The 20,667-nt window shown below is 40.9% G+C and overlaps 1 long non-coding RNA gene across 1 annotated transcript; it reads left to right on the top strand.

The window, feature by feature from the left end:
- Window positions 1–12,523: 12,523 nt before the first annotated feature.
- On the top strand, window positions 12,524–18,793 carry LOC140254458 (uncharacterized). The gene is made up of 3 exons (XR_011904218.1): window positions 12,524–12,661; window positions 15,442–15,552; window positions 18,706–18,793. It is a non-coding gene; the product is annotated as an uncharacterized lncRNA (long non-coding RNA).
- Window positions 18,794–20,667: the final 1,874 nt, after the last annotated feature.

Genomic DNA, 20,667 nt, shown 5'->3' with positions numbered 1-20,667 from the left:
ATGAGTGCAGATGGAAGCTTGAGACTGGGAGGAATCTCTACCACAGGCTATTTACTTGAACAGAAGCATTTAACAAACTGGCTGAGGTGACATCCTGATTTCTGAGTCATTATGTATTTGATCACAAAGCAGAGTTGCCATTTAGCTGCCTTTTTTTCCCATGTTCTGGAGGATCCTTGTGTGGTTTCCTTGTTTTGTAACGACTCTAAGAGTTCCATTTGCCTTGCAGAAGGGGTTGGGCTATTCATAAGACTGATTTTCCCTTCATCCAGTGAGTTCAAGCTGACCTGGAGAGCAATAGGTCCCTTTCAGTAACTCTGACAGCATCTGGCAAATGTGAATCAATTGGAGCTGGGCTTTAATATAATAAAACCTTCACAGATGATCATTACTTAAATTGAGGAGGAGGGATGCTGTTTCACCCTTCAACAACAACAAAAAAGTTGTAATCAAGTGATTCTTTAAGAGGCCTCTAGCAACGTTCACATGCAAGCAAAGTTCAATTAGTTGACAACTCAGGGCTGAGGTAGGAAACAGAAATTCAATTATAGTGAATAGCTTGAATAAAACCCAATTTTTATTGGTGGTGACCTTATGCGTTATTCTTCGTGTAAATGTCTTCCTATTTCTCAGTCTTCTAAAGCCCCAAATGTCAGATAAAATACTTATCTCTTGTTTTTTGCTTAATTCAGTTTTCTTGTAATAAAAGCTTGTCAGGCTTATTTAGAAGGATCACTTGAAGAGAGCTCTCTGCTTTGTTCCCTCCTATGGTACACCAAGTTTTCAGCTGCCTTGTGTTTTCAAGGTAAGATCTGCATTGGTCTGAATTGCTACTTGAAACATTTTGTTTTAAATGTTTTATAGATTTTTCATTGCAGTTTGCATTTGTTACATGAGCAGCAGCATCGCAGAGACCATAAAGCCTGAAGAGGCTTTTAGACTTTGTGTCATAATCATCGGCAGTAACAGAAACAAAAGCTAATTAATTAATTGTTGTAGGTATTAGTTGTATGTTTATGTATGTGGTGCAAAATTTCAACAAAATATGCATGGAATAATGGCTATGAGTAATGTGCACGGAGAAGCACTGAAACAGGTGGCCTGGGGTAGCTGTTATATGTGGGGTCTGTGGCCTCTGTCCCTGTTGTGCTGTGATGGGAGGTGAGCAGGATGGATGGGTGAATGATAACCTTTGCCTTTGAGCATCCCATCGGTTGTAAAATCCCCAGTGATTGGAAACTGGGCTAAATATTGCACCTCACATTTTCACCATCCAGACTGTTCCTGGCAGGTTGCAATGACAAATTACAAATTAACTGTTAGCAGATTACAGTTTAACTTTGCCCCTATTTTGAAAATGCTGAAGCCAAGTGGCATTTCCTGATTTACCACAACCTTGACTATTGTGTTGTCTCTCGACTTCAGAATCCACTGATGTATACCTACTTAAAGACAGCAGGGTCAATAAATGCCCCAGAATCAATGGCAGTGCTATTTCTACACCATGCATTTTCTCTAGGAGGCTTCCCAGGTCCTCAGACAAACATTGCAGTGGCCTCTTTGCATGAACTCTGTGCAGGGTGATGGCTGCCATGTAATGTACTCACCATGGTCTGTTAACAGTTGTGAACATATTCTCCACTGTCAAATGAGGCTCTGGAAGGGGTGACTGATTGGTTTTCTTCTTTAGTTCAGCATTTCTGTGTGGCTGAAAAATTTTACAGGCTTTCCTTGTGGCTACATTAATACCTATGTATTGTGGCTATGCACTGTTTCATTCAGCTGAAGCCTAATGTTAGCAGCAGTGTTAGGCATCTTCAATCAGACATCCTCTTGTCTCTGTAGGATGGAGAAGGACAATTTTAAGTACCACCTGTCAGAAAGCTGTTAAAAACCCTTTTTCAGTGTTGATATTCCCGCTTAATTAAATATATTCATCACAGTTCAGCACCTTTTCCTACAAACCTTTTCCTTTGGCAATTTATAACCTCTGTTTTCCACAGCTGTTGCTTCCTGTATGCCACAGGTTCAGACACTTGCAATCATTCCTTTGTCCAGGTCCTTCTCATCTCATCATCCTTGCTTCTTGACAGCCACAGTTCAGATGAGCGATGCAGCTTCCTCATTACAACAGAAACCCTAAAATGTAAGAGCTCCTTTAATATACCTTTGTTATTGAGATGAATTAATTTTTTATCTCTTTTTTTTTTTTTTTTTCCTCTTTTCAGCAACTCTTCTTTTCTTAAAAGTTAATGTGTTAGAAGGCATCTGCGTTTTTGTACGTGGTTCCTTATTTTGGTCAGGCATTTGTGGAAGAACTCGATTGCATCATTTACTGGGTTTGTTCAGTTTGGGGCTTTGAAAGTGAAGGTAGAGCAAGCTTTTTTGAGAAAGCATTTTCCATAAAAGCTTTCAATGAAGCAATCTTAACTGAAATGTTTGAGGTGTTTCACTCACCTGCCTTGATTCATTAAGTAACGCTTACTTTCCTGCTTAATCATTACATATTACTTTTGGAAATGATCAGAATGACTATCAGAGATGAACCTTGGTACTCTGCTGCCCTCAGAGAAATGCTTTCTATACAAAGAAGTTATGTCTTTGTGGAAGCCATGTCAGTGGGTGTGTTTCTTGAGCAATGTTCTTGAAGCTTACTAAAGCATGAGAATGAATTCTGGTTCTGAATTTTGTTTTCTGTGGTCTGTGAATTAAGTTCTGCCATCGTTGGAAAGGTACGCGTCATTGTAAAACCAATGCTTTCAGAACTAATTCCCTCACTTTCTCATTCTAATTTGAGACAAAGATGATGGTGAGGAGCCAGTAGTCACAGTAGAACAGAGGCTGGTATTGCTTACCAACCTCACTCTGAGCTCATGTTTCCTAAATCATTTTGTCTTGATCTCTCCCTCCCCACCAACCCTGAGCACAAGCCCTGCTTCCATTCTTTCTTCAACAACTGCTTATTCTGTCTCTTTTAACCAGAACAGTTTCTCCAAGGATCTGGGAGAATTCTATCTCTGTACTTATCATTAACCCAAGTTGTAATTTAAGAAAATCTGAAGCAAGGAAGCATTGAAATATTAAAGCTGCCATTTGTGATTATACTCCAGAAAGTTAGGAGAGAGAGAATGTAGCACAGGAGGTTGGTTGTGCTTTTTGCCTTCTAATTGGTTTATACGTAGTTATCCCCTTGTTGATACAGAATGCAGTAAAAATGAAAAATGTGGGAACCCATGGTACATGTACTTAATAATTCAAAGCAAAATGCTAGATAAGGAATTGGAACAGCTTGTCTATAATTTTCAATCATTAAAAAAATCAGTCTGAGTGAGGCTGTCTGAAGATCCCCTATCTCATATTAAAGCCTTGCTTCTGCATTTATTCAGGAGTCAGATCTAAATGACACAGCAGGCTTGAGACGTTGCTATTGCAGTATCCTCGTGGGCTGCTGTAAGCTTGGGATAAGCTGGAAATTGGCTCTGGTAGAGTAAGTCCTGGGTATGAGGGATCTCCTGGAGACAGCTGGGTACGTGGCACCACAGTAGAGAAGCTTTATGGTGTCATTTCATAGAATCGTAGAATAGCCTGGGTTGGAAGGGGACCCACAAGGATCTTAGAGTGAAATTCATCACTCCATGAAGGACCATCCAAAATTCAAACCACATTTTTGAGACTGTTAGGCTTGTTTGTTTGTTTAAGATGCCTCAGAAAACATCTTTTCCCATTGTTTGCTGTTTTTTTTGCATTCAGGCTGTACTTTATGCGGTGAGAATTGTCTCTCACTTGTGTCAGAGCCACAATAAAATGAAATTAAAACCACACTTGTCAAAGGAGTTGCACTGCTACCACTTCTGCCCATAGGTAGAAAAATTCCCACTGCCTGAAAAACAGAGTTAAGGACTTTAACTCCCCCCAGCACTTTTATCTTTCCTTTTATTTAGGGGGGTGTTTGGTGCTCAGGTAGTAAACAAACAGGGATGAGGGCAGCTCCATCCTCAGAATGTCCAGCAGATGGTGGTGGAGCTTCATCGACAGCTACACTTCCTGGGGATGGCCTGGTCACCACCGCTGCTTTACCTCAGCCCTCAAGCTCTCCATTAGAAACAAAGCATCATTTCCTTGGCTTCCAGATGCGGTATTTGCTTAACATGGAAAACACAGTTTGGAGCTGATTTCATCTGTTGCTGTGATAATTTTTATAGTCACAGAAGTCAGTCTGTCTTTGGCATCTGATACTAACAAAGCCTTGGAGTGGTGTTCATGGCACTTCAGGTGAGAATTAGCATTAGGAGAGAACTCTTCACTCCTCCCCATCCTCCTGCAACCTCCCAGCACACCTTCTGAGTGAGTACCAGCTGATTCTATGTACTGATGAACAGACAGAGCTGTGGAACACAGGCAGTGGAGTTCACATGTGTTTTGTTAGACATCAGCCCTGTTGCTGACAAATCCTGCCTTTCTCTGGAAGCAGATGGGGACAGTGTCCCAGATTTTAGGGCTGTCAGGTCTCTGTGGTGATTTGGGCAGCCCCTGGGAAGGGAAGCTGGAGAGGGTGGGGAGCAATAAGCAGCAAGGAAAGGACCGACGAGGCCTGGTGATGTGCAGCTCACAGATGGACCTGTGCACTGCCATGGAGGTGCTTTAACAGTGAGAGGGAGCAGAGCGGTGGCTTCCAATCCAGAAACTATCAACTCAATGGTGTTTGCTGAGCCTGTGTCTGACCCCCACACCCCACGTGATGAAGGCTTTCATAGAAATACTGGCTTTGTTATTCTGTCCCTACACAGTTTGGGGTCAGAATTTGCTTCCTTTCCTCAAAACAACGAGGAATCAAATCCTTTGTCATGAAACTGTGGGTGAGGGGAGAAGTGAATGACACAAGCCAAAGTCCGGAAGGATTTTTCTGCGTCGGAGTACCCGGCCGCTAATAGATAGCAATGCGGCCACTGGAGGGCAGCCTCGGAGCTCACGCTGCCCTGCATCAGCCCGCCAGCTCTGAGCTCGCCTTGCCAGGCGTTTCCAGCCTGGTATGGTTGAGCAGAGATACAAACGCACACAAACAACTTCATTCCCTATAATTTTGCTCCGCATGGTAGATGAGACCTGAAAAAATGAAACATGCATGTTTTCCTATGGGTGACGATGTTCTTCTAACTGGTGCTTTTCTTTGCCAGCTGTAACGCATCACTTCCAGCCTGGTGCCTCTCTGTTGTCACTGTGATGTCTACTGCATCTTTTTGGTACTGTTCTGCAGCAGGGTGGGAAGGTTTCCAGCTTCCTCCAGCCTCGGTTAAACAGTTTTTGATTTCTTTTCTGGCACCAGCAGCTGTTTGCAAGAACAAAGCATAGGTAGTAGCCAGACATCACTAAGAGGGCTCAAGAGCCTCAGCCTGCTCTACTCTGCTTGTGGCTGTGCTTGGCAGCTCTTCAGGCAGCTGGGATGTCTGTCTTCTTTTCCAGGCATTTTCAACCTACTTGCAGAAGCCAGGATAAATGCAGATGTAACGATGAGATGTGTTATCACTGCTGCATGGTTTGATCTGCTGGCTGCTTCAAGTTGTGTGGCTGAGCAGTGCACACCAGGTGACTGGAGGTGTGGAATAATGTATGATGAGGTGGTGGTTGGAGGAGACAGGACACAAATTTACAGGCAATAATGCTTAATTGGTTCTGTGTTCACAGATTACCATCCTTTACAAGTATAAATAGTTTATTCTCTCTTCTTAAATTATTTGTTTTACTGGCTTCTGGGCACTGATTATCTCCACGCAGCCCATAGGGGACAGAATTGCTGTAGGAAAATGGAAATAAATTCACTTGCATCTATAGAGAACTTGAAAAATTGTGAAGTGTTTTGGTAAAGCTTTTACATCATCATCCTTTTCAGCTGAGCATCCTAAATGCTTTATAAATATTAATTAAGTCTCATGTGGTTCCTCTGAATTACGTAAAGACAGAATTGCCTCATCCATCTGATGAAAGGATCCAGAAGCTGCTTAACAATTTGAAACGGCATCAAATGACAACAGCTCAGTGAACAAAAACATAACACCAACCTGAAACTTCTGGGTTGGAGGAAAAATTATAAGTGACACAAGGCAACCATGGAATGTTGTGAAAGTTCAGCTGGTACAGAGAATGTGGTAGAAATGTGCTTTATTTCTCAGTGTCACTAATTAGCGTTTACATTAAGGGACCAGGCTAACACGTGGGAAGCTGAGTTAGCAGGAGTGCAGGTGATTATTCCCCTCTGCTGGACATTCAGGAAACCACACCTGGAACAACGTGCCCCATTTTCATCCTCTGTGCACGTGTTTCTTTCTCAGGGAGGTACAATGCTCAAGACACAAAGGTCAGGTGCTACAACAATGGAATTCTAGGAAAAAAAAGTCACAGATCAGTGGCACATTGGAGCAAGGGCTTAAGCTGTTGTACCAGCGTTGTTGGAGGTCAAATGGCTGACTGCAAAAAGAGGCTGAGAAATCTATCTTAAGTTGGCTCTGCTTTGAGGTAAGGAGGAGGGGTGCTGGGGGGGTCACCACCAGGTAACTTCCAGGGGCAGCTCCCAACCTAAATTATTACTATTATTTTATTTTCCCCAACTTTTATTTTTCTCATTTACACGTTGGGAACTGGAACAAACTTCAGGAACTCAGCTTTAATCTGCTGTGAATTTGCTGGCTTTGTTTCTTGAATGACTTCCTTTGAAGAGCCCTTGTAAAGAATTGCATGGGATTTGCATGGAAATGCTGTTTAATTCAAAGCATCTTAGTATACATAGGACAAATATGCAAAGTTGACGCAAACAGTTACAGCAGGTCTGAAAGTAATCTGTTATTAGTTCATGCAAGGTACACTGCATGAAAATCGAAGGAGGAAGGAGGTGACAGTGAGTTTATTTCTGGCCCCAGTTCAATGATTTTGTTGTATTCTTGGCTTGATGATCCAATAATGATTGGCTTTATAAAATAAGAGAATTGACATATTTTAATGTATCTCAATTACATATTCAGATATCTACAATGCATTTGACAGTTGTTTTCCTGTATACAGCCTGAGTGCAGGAAAACTACTGGTACTTGACTAGGTAAGTGGAAACATAGCTAATCATTAGGTTAACTTTGCTTTCATTCTCTGTATGTCTAGGCAAGTCTGTTGTTGTATTTTTCTTCGTTGTACAGCAAGTGTATATAATTGACATCAAATAAACACCAAAGAAAGGAAGGTGTATGACAGTGCATTGTGGAGAAACAAATGGCACTGATGGTAAATCAGTGGCTTGGTGGGTTTATAAATTGCTTCTCAGCTGAAGGAATTTTTTGAAAAGCACCATTGGTTCTCAGTTGTACAAGGTAGGATTGCAGCAACGCCTTCAACTATTTGTGTTTGTCTGAGTAAAGATTTCTGCTTTGAGGGAAAATAACAGACCAGCTCATTCTTTTCATTTCTGTTTTTTTCCTTTTTGTTTTTAAAATGCCCAGCTCCCCCTATAGTTAATGATGTGTCAGCATTGCCATTACGAAACCTCAGTTCTGCCATAGTATATGAACTGTAAAATAAATGCTTCAGACTTCAAATTTGTTTTCTAGGGTTTTGCTCATGAGATCCTTTGAAGCATTTTATGGATTCATAAGAGTATGTTGGGTTCTGCTTCGGTTCTTGGATTACTTCTATCAAATATCCACTGCAAAACTTTATTAAATACATTTTAAAAACACATTTATTACTGTATTTCTAATATAGCAAATTATAAACCTGTCATCATAGTTTCTTTATAGCTTTATTCCTGCTTATTGCAAGTTAAAAGAATAAAGCTTGCTGTTTCTGCTGCTTTGGAAATTGATTCTTGACTCAGATAAACAGCACGGTCTTAAGACTCTCAGAAGGGTTGCTGCCTGCTTGCGTTCTCACATAACCCACATTTCTCTTACGTCCATCTCCCATGTTCTTGTTGTAAACACTTCCTGAAGGACTTTGAATGACATCAGCAGTGTTATAGCACCTACAAAATCTCCCTGGGAAGGACTTTAATCCTCCATTGCCTCTCCAAAATGTTGGAAGGAATCAGGTTTCCAAAGGAATGACAAGAACCCAATATTTTTGTTTGCTCAGAAGAGATGAATCAAAGCCAATTGTCCTCAGTATTGTAGGATTATTAGCACAGCTTTTAGCAGAGCTCTGTTTCCTGTGAATTACAGAAAAGGAGGATTTGTCCTGCTGGAGGGAAACCCGGTGTGTGCCATCCTGTTTGACAGTTGCTGGGGCCACGAGCTACCACACCATCCCCAGAAGCCTTGCCATGAGATAACCTGTCCAAAGGAGAAGCTTATTTTCAGGTCTCCGTGTTCATGGCTGGGCACACAGTCTGAAATGTAGGAGAGCTTTTATTTCATGATCTGTATTCCTCTGTGCTGTGGTACCAAATGATGCCATGAGGCAGAGAGTTTTAAAGGCTTGTTAGCATTTGCATGAATTGCTTCTCCTGCATACTGACATACATTTCCTCTGGCCAGCTTGCAATGGGTTCCCAATTCACTTTAACTTAATTATCTCCTTCCTTTCATAAGGATGTATGCATGAGTGCACCATTGCCCTTTCCACATGCAATATTTTTACCTACCGTACCACTGTGCCTCTCTTTTTGCTTTTAACTGCCCTTACATTGCTATTCTTGCTTTGCAGCTGCTCCTTTAAATTAGATCTCCATATTTGAAAGAGATAGTTAGCATGGAAGAGTCTGGTAGTCTGTACAGCTCAGGTGAAGTGCATAGTGTCTGGTATATCTTCTCACAGAGTGCTTCTGAGTGTGGGGGCCACAGGATTCCACAGTCCCAGGTAGCTTTGGGAATATTTTTTAAGCAAATGTCAATGTTATCCTTAAGTTCTGTAGTAGAGAAGGGATTATGAGAAGGGACGTGAGACTCACTCAGTCAAAGGAGGCATTGTAGGAACCAGCTCTCACTCTGCAATTTGGGCAGTGTGGATGTGCCCTGCATGCAATGGTTCTACATGTGCAAGAGCCAGCAGTCCCTCCTAATTCCCTTCGGTAGGCTGCACTGTGGTCTCATAAGCCTGAGTGATACTTTGTAAGACTTTTGATTTCCTAAAGCAGTGTTACTTAAAGACAGATTTAGGAAGGAATTAAGAGTTATTTCTAAAATCAGAGTTTAAATTCAGGACTATGTTGTTCTCTTATCATTTGATTTTCCTCAGGAACTCTTGATGTACCTCATCAGTCCAACAGACTGCAGGAATCACTGCAATGCTTCACAATAATAGACCATGAACCAGAGCTTCTGGAACAGACTCTGCCCAGTGTTGGGGCCATAACACTGCTGGATGGCATGCCATGACTGTTCCCACCCTACTGAGCATCATGATGTCCTAAGGACCTAGAATATTTTTTCCTCCTTGCTTGTTCAGCTGTTAGGTACGTGGATGACCTCCTAGGCTGTGGCATGTGGGAAACTCTGTGGATGGTTCAGGATGTTGGAGGTATCTGAAGTCCCTCCTCTTGCAAGGGAGCTTGTGTGGCAGAACAACAGTTATCTTACTACTGTTTGTTCTATAATACAGCACTGTTTAGAAATTTCATAAAGAAAAGAGGTTTCTGTTTTTCCTTGCAATATTGCTTGTACAGGGAATCATCTGAAAGTACCGTACGAAATGACCCCAAGAGAGGAAAGATGTGTGAGTAGAGTTATTGTCACTTGGACAAGAAAGAGGGCAGGAGGTGAGGATATTCTTTTAGATACTTTACAATACCAGTTTGCTAAGGTCAATTAATGTCTCAAATGCATCTCAGGTTTTCTCATCTGTAGCATATTGAAAGCACCTAACTGAATCCTGTGAGGGCTGGGTCCTCCAACAAGGCTGCAGTGAGGTGCTCAGTCCCTGAAATACCCACAGAATGACCACAGTATTGGAGGGGACACACAGGTCTGCTGAAGGAAGCAGTGGGATTCAGGTTTTCTTATGCAGAGCTGCAATGTGGGAGCCACCCAGTGTGCTCCTTCAGTGCGTAAGACCTTGGGGCACATTGAAAATACACATATTGTATGGGACCTATCACTTTGCATCTGCTGTGGGACTGACAAATGTACAGTGGTTCTTCTGACTTACTGCAGTCTCTTGGAACTTACTTGGCAGCTCAGTGACAAGTTTTGCTGGCCTGACAAATCCCCATCTTAGGAATATGGTGAAAGAAAATCTGAAGTTTGAACACCCTTTATTCTTCAATGGTTAGAATAAATATCTGAAGGTAGAGATGTCTTGGACCATCAGTAACAAAAGTAGTTGTGTGGGATTTGTACTGTAAACTACTTCATTTCTGATAGTGCTCTGCCTTGGGGGAAGCAAGCAGAGACAAAATGTCCAAAAATGATAAACTGCTGTACTGGAAAGTCAGTAAACTTTAGCCGTATGATTCTTCTACTTGTCATAGGCAAGTGCTCTGAAACTTTTATCTCGTAGCTTCTTATAGCACATTTCACATCTATTCTTTGTCATCCCTCCTTACAGCTGTTGCCTGCAACAGAGATCCGACAGAAAACTGAGAAATCACTTCTTCAAACAGGACCCAGGAGTAACTAGAAAGCACAAAGAAATTTCATGTTTTGTTGCTTGTAGTGATAAGTTCTCTCCAGCAGTAGCTGTAAATCAGTGCTTTTTCACTGTCATTTCTCACCAAAACCCTTAAATGAAAGGAAATCGTGGGCATGGAAATGAGAGTAAAATGCTTGATGGTCTGTATGGTTTTGCAGCGTTGATTTTCTTCTAAAATTAATGGAATTTGCACCTGCAAATCCCTCATGTGGCTTTGAACATCCCAGTTGACTAATATTTAAACTGCTGACGTTTATTACAAGTCCCCAGGAGTGAGCACTGCCAGGACCTCCTGGGACTTGAGAATACCAGCAGCCAGCAAGAAGGAAGATATTTTCCTTATACATAGAGGAAATGTTTGTTTTCATCACTACTGATCCGCTTTTGCACTTACAAGTCCTCAATTTCATCCGTTAATGAAGTCTTTAATTGATTCATTAAACAATTATCTTTCAATGGCATGTTTCCCACCCACTATCTGCTCTGGGTTAGGTGTCTTAAATTGAACACCTCTTTGGCTGCATGCTGGGTAAATTTGTCCAAGCACTATATCTTTTAACTTTGGCAGTGCTTAGATACCCTATTCACCCCAGGACCACCTTGTCTCCCCTATGGTGTCCAACCCGTTGCAAAGAACGCTTCTTGTAGGAGCGTTCAGCTAATACTATGAGACATTAGTGGGCATTACTGACAGGAAGCACTGGGGTGATTATTAAAGCCACATTTCAGGTGCAGTTTGGAATGAGAATCGAGAAAGGGAATTTTTGGGTACCTTGTTGCAGCTTTCTTGTAGCAAATCTGCTTGAATGCCCTCAGTGAAGGCTAAAATTAACTACTTCAGCTTGTTACATCCATAGTGGCAGTACTGAGTGTTCATTTATGAGGTGTGCTTCAAAGATACAAATCATATTATTTCTTGTTGGTTTCCTTTGCTGGAAGCTGGCTACAAAAATAAATAAATTAATAAATAAAAATAAGATGTTTGGGGTCACTCATTGTAATACAATGGAAATAGCAGAATAAATCTTGGGAAAAATTAATAAGATTTCATCTCCAGCTCTGAAATGCATTTCCTTAATAGCTGGTCTGAAAGGTGTATTTTGAATTCGTTCTTGAAAAAGTCTAATATGACAATTGTATTTCTGTAGATTTCATGTTGATCTTCTGTCATTTGAGGTTGTAAAAATAGATAGGACAGGGTAAATGAAATGAATAACTTCAGAGACACAAGAGAGGCCTGAGGATGCTCAGAAAGTCACTGGCAAAGAATGGAGAACAGTTACTGTATCCTCCAACCCCTGACTCATACAGGCCTTCCAGCTTTGATGAAATATCCGTATATGGAATCATAGGATCATGGAATCATCCAGGCTGGGAAAGACCTTCAAGATCATCAAATCCAACCATCATTTTGACCTTCTGTGTCCCATTGCTAAACCACCTCTCTCAGTGCTATGTCAACATGTCTCTTAAATACTCCACGACTTCCCTGGACAGCCTGTTCCAGTGCTTGACCCCCTTCTCCATGAAGAAATTATTTCTAATGTCCAATCTAAACTTCCCCTAGTGCTACTTGAGACCATTTCCTTGCATCCTATAGCTTGTCACCTAAGAAGAGAAACCTACATGCTGCTCACTGACACCTGTTTTCATGTAGCTGTAGATAGTGATGAGGTCTCCCTCAGTTTCCTTTTCTCCTCAATTCCTTAAGTTCTTCCTCTTATCTTGTTTTCTAGTCCTCTCATCAGTTTTATTGCTCTGATCTGTACACGTGCTGGAGCGCTGTGGTTTTGTGATTTCTGTTGTCGGTATTCCACATCAGAACATCATGCAGAACAGTGGCAGTTAAAGAGTTAATACTCTGGTTCCGTTACCGGCATTTTGGGTTCCCGGAGGGGAGGGGCAGAATCCCTGAAGGACTTAGCGCGAGGAGGAAGCGAGGCGAAACTCCGGACCGGACCGCAGTCTCTCTTTGCCTCTGGCCGTCTCAGCTCGCCGCGGAGTTCCCTTCGCACGTGCTTCCCTTCGCAGTGTCGTGGTTTGACTCCGACTTTGGGTACTCTCGTCTCTCTTGTTTTGTTTGATTTGGTTACGTTTCCCGCTCCTCAGATCGTTGCTATTGTGTTTTCTCTTTGTTAAAGCAACCTGCTGGCTCTCTGCCCTTCCCCCTCTTTCGAAGCGCGTGGTTCGGGTAGTGCGGCAAAGCTTCCTCTTTGTTTTCCTTCGCTCCTTTGTCTTTGTGTCTGTCCCCCCTCCGTCACGGACTTACATCAGGGGATAACTCAGAGCAACTCAGGGACCTTGTGGTGAGGAACCCAAAACTGTACACAGTGTTTGAAGTGCAGTCTTAGCATCAAGTTTAGAGAGTCAATCACTTGTCCTATTGGCCAAATAATATCTAAGGCAAGCTGGGATGCTGTTAACCACCTTGGCCACCTGGGCACAGAGCTGGCACAAGTTCAGCCAACTGTAGACCAATATCCCCAGGGCCTTTTTCTCTGGGCAACTTTCCGGCTGCTTTACCCCAAGCCCATATGTGGTTGTTGTGACTCGAGTTTAAGACCCAGTACTGAGCTTTGGTGGATGTCATGTGGTTGGATGTGGCCCATCAATCCAGCCTATACAGATCCCTTTGCAAAGCCTACCCACCATCAGGATTATCTCCAGTTCCACCTAACCTGGTATTTAGTGCAGTATGTCTGCCATTGGTGAGAAACAAGAATGCATGCTTCTCTGTCTGCAAAGTCTTCATTTGGAAAATGTCTATTTGTCTCTTTTTAAGTTAGTTTTGTAAAGAGTTCTCATGTCCAAGCAAAGATTGTGACAGATTGTCTGGCACAAATCAAAATAAATAAGCTTTGTTTGATAGAAACTGTGTAAAACAGGAGAAAGAATGATGGCATAATTTGGATTTACTTTCCAGTTTTGTCAGAAGACTTCAGAGATACTAATGATCTAGCTGTGCCTTAATTACACATATACTGGGACTTGGGTACTTGGAACAGGCTTTTCACTCCAGCTAGGCGTCAGAAGTAACCTCGTGAAGGAGAACAAAAGATGACAGAATAAAACATTTCTGTGTGTGCCCAATATTCTGATGTTTTACATTGTAAGACGCTAAAATTAATGCACATTGATTCAAACAGCTCAAAACATCCTGCAAGAGCTAATCAATCCAAAAGTACTTATGAGCAATAATTCAGTCAGCTGGTGAACTAACTGACTGCTTATGATGAGAGATGAAGACTCTGCTTTTGTGAGCGATTAGCTGGATCATCTAATTTGGCACTGAAGATAATTATCTACTAATACAAATGAAACAATAGAACATGACAAAAAGTTATCCTAGCAAGTCCTCATGTATTTGGGGGAGATTTCCAGAAGCTGCTGAGATCATAAAATTGAAGGTGACGTAGGGACAAAATGAAATAACTTTAAGTGCAATTTGAGGGTTGGAAGTGCACTTGCTTTTTCTTCCTCACCTCACTGAAGTTTTATCTCACTGTTAGAAATACAGCACACGCTAAAAAATGCGGCTTTCTCTTCCATGGCAGAATTAATGCAGCATATCTTCTTGCTCAGTGCCAGAGTGTTGCTTGTGCAGCTTCCCTGCAATGTTGCAAGTCTTCTCCTCAGTCTCAGGTGATTACTCCTGTGTTAGCAGCGGAGGAACACAAGTTTGCTTGTCCTTCAGCTGCAGCTGTTGGAAGTGGCTCTGAGTTTTCTCTCATATACTTTATAAGGGGAAAATTACAGGTGTAGGAGGGTTAAGCAGTCTAAGTTGGTCACCACGGGCTATTTATTATCATTTCATAGCAGAGAAAGATAATCCTTGTTTTTAATTATGGTAGATTCCTACACATGAATTAATACTTTAATGGGAGCTTAAACTAAATCTCTGTCACAAGTTCACCTGCATCTTTGGGCCTTATGAAAATTCGGGTGATTTGTTTCAAAGTTAAGTCCTTTGCTCATTAAAACATCAAATTTGATGTAGTATTTCACAAGTGTTTGTATGAACAGTGGCACTGCTATTGGTCTTGCTACCACTTTAACAGGTTTATATTAATTTCCAATTCTGTTTTGTAGTTCTTAAATGAGTTGCACATTTGCCAGATAATATCCAGGAAACAAAATGCTATTTAGTAGAAAGAAGCTTTAAAATTACTGTGTAACTTCCTGCACGTGTGTTTTAATTAATCAAAGAAAATGATCTGGGTGGAACATGAAAAAATTAATTCTGACTATAAGCCAAAGATGAAATATTTAAATACACTTAAATAATTACAAGGAAAAACACGTGAAGGTGAAATAAAGAGATAGTGGAAGGTTTCTTTACAAGGAAGCATAAGGAAAAATTGAAGGGGAAACTAACTGAAAAAGAGAGTGGGAGGGGAGATCCCAGGTGAGAAAAGAACAGTAACAACACTATGGGAATTTTTCCTTTGTCTCCAACAGAAAATTCTTATTTACATGAAACATGGAGATTGTCCCTAACCACAATCAGATTAAGTATGATAATATTGGAAAACTTGAGCTATATTTTGCTATATAGATAAATTCATAAATAAGAATTACAGTTTCTTGGTGGATACCAAGAGGAAGATCTGCTCTCACAGGTGATGGACTTGAGACTTAATCTGAGATCTAACTGGCAGCAGGTGGGGGGTGTGAGCTCATGGAGCATCCTAGAAAAACTGACTCGTGCTTAGGACTGTGAGAAAGGTAATTTAAAGTTGCAATAGTTGTTATAGCTTATTTAGGTCAGGTGCTCAGAAATACTGTCTAAATATTTGTGTTGTCTTAAGCAGGTCACTCAAAATATTTCTTTTACAGGGTGTATTTGTGGTGCCTAAGAAGAAAGTGTGCAGCTACTTGGGAATAGAGAACTCTTGCAAGTAAACCTGTAGAGTAAGGATTCAGTGTGGAACTGCAGTCTCTTCACTGGTAAGTGATTCACAGTTTTCTGCTGGGGCAGAAGGAAAGCTAATTCATGTTGTGATATAGTTCATGTTTGTGTGCCTATAAGCATTATAAAATTCAGTGCTCTTCTGGAGATGTGTGTAATCTACGTTTGCAGGATGTTGCTGAATGGCTGAGTTCCAAGTATTGCATCTTGGCTAGGTGATGGTGGAGAGCTGCAGCTAATTTGTGTTTAGTCTTGGAGAGAAGTAGAAACTAGATTTTGTTCCTGGAATCTACTGGAATGACTAGTCTGGAAATCCATTTAGTTTAAAAACAGTAATTTACGAGGCCTCATATGCTTATGTTTTCAGTGTTGTTAAATATGGATCTGGTTTGCTTCTTTCTCAGTTAAATTGGAAATTTCTCTAGAAGCTGCCCTAACCTGTAGGCTGTAGGACCCTGTTTAGAACTCTGATTTCTTTGGGTTGCGTGTTGCAGAGGCTGATTCTCTCAGAGATGTTGGTGCCTACTAGAGAGCTCTGGCAGTTATGGAATTTAGGTGCAGCAAAGCTTTCAAGCATGGAGAATTTTTTGCTTGTTTCTTCTCAGTGTGGCAAAGATTCTGAAACTAAAATCTACTTGTCTCCAGGTGCCCTTCATAGTCTATGTAAAATGTAAGCACCTTCTTGTTGGGTTAATACCATTACCTGTCTCTCTGTATGGTTCCAGAACAGTGATCAAAAGCAACAGTGACTTGAGGGAGTCCTAACTCAGTAAGAGAATTATATTGAGATTTCCTGGTGTGGTTCTGAACCTTTGCAAAATATTCTTTAGTAGGAGTGTTGGTGAGCATTTCTCAGGGCAATGTAGATGAGCATCCAGTTCCATCCCTCTCAGATCTTTGTGTCAAGGCTCCTGAATGGGAAATTTGCTTTAGACATGCTGTTCAGTAAAGCATAGAATTAAACTGCGAAGCTTGTATCAGGAATGCCATAGGATGCTCTAGTTGTTCTGTGTCCTTTTGTTCTCTTAGAAAGGATAACAGAGTCTGAGCTAAATGCCTTTTCCCTAGGGATTGTGATTGTGAGTGATGCAGATGTGCTGCTAACCTGGGATGCAAGCACTGTTTCTGTCTTGAGAGTCTCTTGTTTTTATTGTTAGAGTCACACCTCAACTATGGCTTTAGACATTTGTTTGGAAGGAGATGATGATGCAACATACAGGATAAACTCTGAGCTGGTGACTGACAAACTGAGCTGCTCAATGCTGACTGCTGGACCTGGCAGACAGGCTTATTCAAATTTCAGTATGTTGGCTGTAAAACGGAATAGACTAAGATTTATGGGTCTTGAATAGCAAAGAGTGTAATAAAGCACTTGTTAGAAAATGCAGGCAGAACTCAATGAGTGCGTTACTTAATTAGTGATAAAATGTCTATTATGTGATAGAAACAATGAAGAGAGCAAAATTTGAAACTCCTGTCTCTTGTGTGCTGAACGACATTTCTTTTCCTCTCCATGGATTAATGAATCATTAATTCATAAGCAAATAAAACCTTTATCAACAAGCTGGTTATAGTGGCAGCCAGAGGATTTTGTTTGACTATGTAATATCAGGAGTACTTTGAAAGACGTCTTCTGCATTTCATTAAAAACTTGTGCAAGATGGCTATTCAGATGATTAATAGATGAATGGGGATGTGTTAAACATTGGGCATAATTTATTACATGCTTGCACTCCTCTGCAACCTGCAGAGCAGTCAGTAGGGTGCTGCCACATACAGCCAAGCCCTGTAGCAAGGCTGTCTGCAGGCTGTGATAAATGGAGCATGTTACCCACTAGGGAGTGGGCCTTCCCCAGAAAGGAGGGGAAAGAAGGCTGTTTTTGCATTACGATGCTGCTTTTAATATAAGACATTTCAAGTGGTCTTAAAAATGAATAAATCAATTAAAAATTAAAAATGTCAGCCTTATGCCCAGTCTCAGGGGAATGCTGTGCTAGGCTAAAATAGGAAAAATACAGTGTTGAAGGGGCTAAGGCTGAATGAGATAACTCTGTATGAGTAACATGCTTTTGTTTCTAACTAACGCTGCTGTGTGATTAATGAACTTTGGCTGTCTGAAGATTCAGCAAGGAAAACTGAGCAGTAAGGCAATACTCAATAATTCTTATGAACAAGTGTGTTGGATAGAGCTCTCCTCTTTTACACAGTGCAGATCTGTGCCTCTTTCTCCTGATTTATCTAAGCTAATGGTCACTGAAACTGCTGCTCTATGTGTGAGTGTGAAGAGAGCAAGTGTGGGCAGAGCCAGCTGTGTTTCAGAGAGTAGTAATGCAGTAATGCTAGCTTATTGGGTGTACACTTGGACTCAGCATTGAAGACAATGCCTTTAAGTAGATAACATTAGGCCCCAATAATATACATGAAGATCAAGACGGCATCTTGCAATGCTTGCTACTTGTTCTGTTTTTTATTGTAGAAATGTCTGTTACTTTCACATACAGGATGGAAGTCTTGTGGGGACCAGCTAAATCTTATGGGTGTTTTGCAGAGTCATGTTTGGAAACTGCTGCTGGTTAAAAGAAGTAGAAAGTGATGAGTGACAGAATGTATTTCATTTTTAGACTAAAAAACATGGCAGATAATGGTTGTCCTGCTTTTCTTTATTATGTGTGAATGTACAATGCAAATTTCATAGTATTATGTGAAGTCTTCATTACATTAGACATCCGTATCTTTTTTTCTTCTGAAAAGGTTGACTTTAACTTGCTGGAGAGAATCTTTTTCACCTTGTCTATGAACAAATAGTTCTACTTTGTTGGGGGGAAAACTAACCCTCTTCTGACTTAGGAACTTATGCTTAAGTGAATATTGAACAAATGTTTCAGTTTAACTCCTTCTGCCAAGGGTTTCTTTCATGTGACCTCAGACTTAGTGTTAAGCAATCTGGTATGCTTTGTTTCAGTCTAATCTACAACGAACAGATCATTGATGGGGTTCCTTAATTTTTAAGGAAGTAATCATAGCGAGAGAAAGCTGTTGCTGTCTGGCCAAGGGATTATTTTCATCGAGACTCTTCATTTTCATCGAGACACTTGGGTTTTCTGAATAACATAGTGTAGGAAATGCTCCTTGATGAAAGGTTTCTTAATCATATTCCATTTCTTGTTTATTCTTCATCTTGGTCTTTGTAGGAAACAAGTCATGTAATGGCTTACCTCTGAGAAGCTGGCATTGTGGCCTGCCCCTTAGGAGTGTCTGGAGGACTGCAGCGAATAACAGTTACCATTAAACTTCTTGTTGCAATAGCAAATTGAAAACCCAAGAACGCAGGGAAAGTGCCTTGCAATTATCTTTGAGTTGCAGACACACAGCAATGTTTAATTCACTTTTAAATTAGAAAGGAGATGCTCTACTGAGAAACATGCATGCATATTTTAGCGATATAATGAATTGCTTACAAGGTTTCAAGCCAGTGCTTCTTGCAGTGTCAGCTTATCGGCATACTGTATTTTAATTAGTAGAAAAGATAATTAAATGATTATAGTGAAGTCTTTCAACAAGTATGAATCAGTATCTGTGTTTGTACAACTTTCATGGGAAGTGACACAGAAAATGTTTATCTGCCTGTAAAGTAGACAGCAAAGCCTATGGTTTTTATGTGTGTATCTGGCAGGCGATAATGCATAGTATGGGTAATAGATGTAAAGTCTTTACTCCGTTGCTGTGCTGGTGGAAATGATTTCCCTTGGCAGCTGGGTGACTGGCATTGCTCTGGTGCCCTCTGCCATTAAATGTTGCAACTCTTTGCCATTTTGTGCAGAGCTGTGCAGAGGCTTTTCATGTCCATGGGCAATGAGGTGATACTGGGTGACAGGCAAAGTTCTGCTGAAGATACTGAGGCTTATTGTACATGGCTCCCTGGGGACACAAGGAAGAAAGATAGACATAATGATATTTAGAGTTCAGGAACATAATGTCATCAGTTCTTCTCCCTCCTAAAGCAATGTGGCATCATTTCTCCTTGTGTGAGAGTTTCCTGTTTACACCTATCTAGAAAGACTGCTGACTTTTTCTGCTGACCCTATACTGTCAAAACATAGCTTTTGCAATGTGTAGGACTTCCACAAAGGTTTCCAATACCAGATGTTGGAATTAATCTTGTCAAACCTATGCTGCTTGGGTGAAATAATAGGTAGACTTCACAGTGCTAAAATTAGAAAGAATGAAACTCCCTTAGGGTCATTTAGTGACCTGCCTGAAACTTTGCTGCTGTTTGCTGTCTCTACATGGAGTTCTGTTATGGAGTAACCTTCCTCTGAACTCAGTCAATTCTGTAAATTGCCAAGAGCAGAAATCTTGTAGGGTGTGTGAAAGAGTGTGAATGAACAGTTATGGGATGGTTGGGGCACTTTAAGGTCTGCTCTTGTGTCACATCAGTGCTGCACAGTGTTTTCCCATAGGACGGAACAGTCTCATCTTTCATAATATGAAAGTTGCCTCCAGAGCAGGGTTGCTGACTTTGAAGTTGGACCTTAGGTTTATATCCCTGTCATGCAATATTGTCAAGCACAAATGACGTGAGTCTAGGCCACAAGTGTACAGTCCCAGCATGATGACATTGGGAGTATAAGGAAATGAAAGTATTTTGGAGACATCTGTATCTTGCTCCTTGGGACTTGGCTGTTTCTGTAGTGGTTAGTACTCATCTCTGGGCTTATTGAATGAACTGCTTTTGGGTGTTGCAGGTAATCTTGCATAAACTACTAGCTAGATTCTGGAGAAAGCTAAAGAAACTTAAATGCATGCTTTTAAGAAGACATTTCTGTCATTTGTATTTTTTTTTCAAAATAGGATAAACTGCTTTTTTTCTTTGTCCTCTGTGAAATTATTGTGGGGTGGTATTGGAGGATGTGGAATTGTAGGCCTGCTTTCATTTTTAAATCTGAACGTTTTTGAGTTTCATAGATGTCTCTTTTTTTCTTTCCTGACTTTTTTTTTTTTTTTTTTTTTTTCCCCCACCCTGAGTAGCAGAGCACGATTTTCATCAGAAATACTAGGCTAATAATATTTCTAACCCAGTAGAAATCAGAAATAACTCTTTATTTCAAGTGGCAACCTGATTATCTGAGACTTTTTAGAATCAAGGTAGGAAA

The sequence above is a fragment of the Excalfactoria chinensis genome, chromosome 6, assembly GCF_039878825.1.
Source record: "Excalfactoria chinensis isolate bCotChi1 chromosome 6, bCotChi1.hap2, whole genome shotgun sequence".
In the NCBI taxonomy this organism is placed as follows: Eukaryota; Metazoa; Chordata; class Aves; order Galliformes; family Phasianidae; genus Excalfactoria; species Excalfactoria chinensis.
Note: the sequence above shows the minus strand (reverse complement) of the source record. Positions and strands in the feature narration are given on the sequence as shown.